This window comes from Penaeus monodon, chromosome 23 (genome assembly GCF_015228065.2).
Source record: "Penaeus monodon isolate SGIC_2016 chromosome 23, NSTDA_Pmon_1, whole genome shotgun sequence".
Lineage (NCBI taxonomy): Eukaryota > Metazoa > Arthropoda > Malacostraca > Decapoda > Penaeidae > Penaeus > Penaeus monodon.
Window position 1 is genome coordinate 2,197,154 of NC_051408.1, and position 504 is coordinate 2,197,657.

At 33.7% G+C, this 504-nt stretch overlaps 1 protein-coding gene across 1 annotated transcript in view; it reads right to left on the minus strand.

Annotated features, from left to right (window-relative positions):
* LOC119587673 (nascent polypeptide-associated complex subunit alpha, muscle-specific form-like) overlaps positions 1–504 on the minus strand; it is a 31,190-nt gene that overhangs the window by 27,543 nt on the left and 3,143 nt on the right. The gene's annotated exons all lie outside the window — the stretch shown is intronic.

Consider the following 504-nt stretch of genomic DNA (forward strand, 5'->3'; position numbering starts at 1 on the left):
AAAAGCCCAAGTTACAAGTTTAACTTATAGATTTGTTTTGATGGCAAAGTATGGAGCTTTGGGTATTTGGATATTCCTGTAAAAAAAAAAATCCATCTAGCATATGTCGACGGAACAGCAGTTACAATTGTCTACAGTTGTTGCTCTCGCAAACATCTACAACTACTTTCGAAAATAAAGAATGCCCCAAAGTTTTATGAAGGAAAAGTTAGTCTTAGAGAAAAGCATGACATGCAAAGCAGAGATAAGAGAAAAAAAACACTACATACTTAGATTGGTAGGGAGTTAAAACCTATACCTTGGTGCAAAAAGATATTAAAGCCTTTGTGATGAGAGACAAAGATCAAATGTAACTGAAAGTACCCCAGAACTGTAAATTAGATATTTCTGTTATTGCTTCTTAATCCTTTCAGTGATATGTGCTGAAATCGTATGCATCCCCTATGTGTTATGTAACTTGTTAGTTTTTTTAATAAAGCTTGTAGTCGTTTTGAGCATTACTTC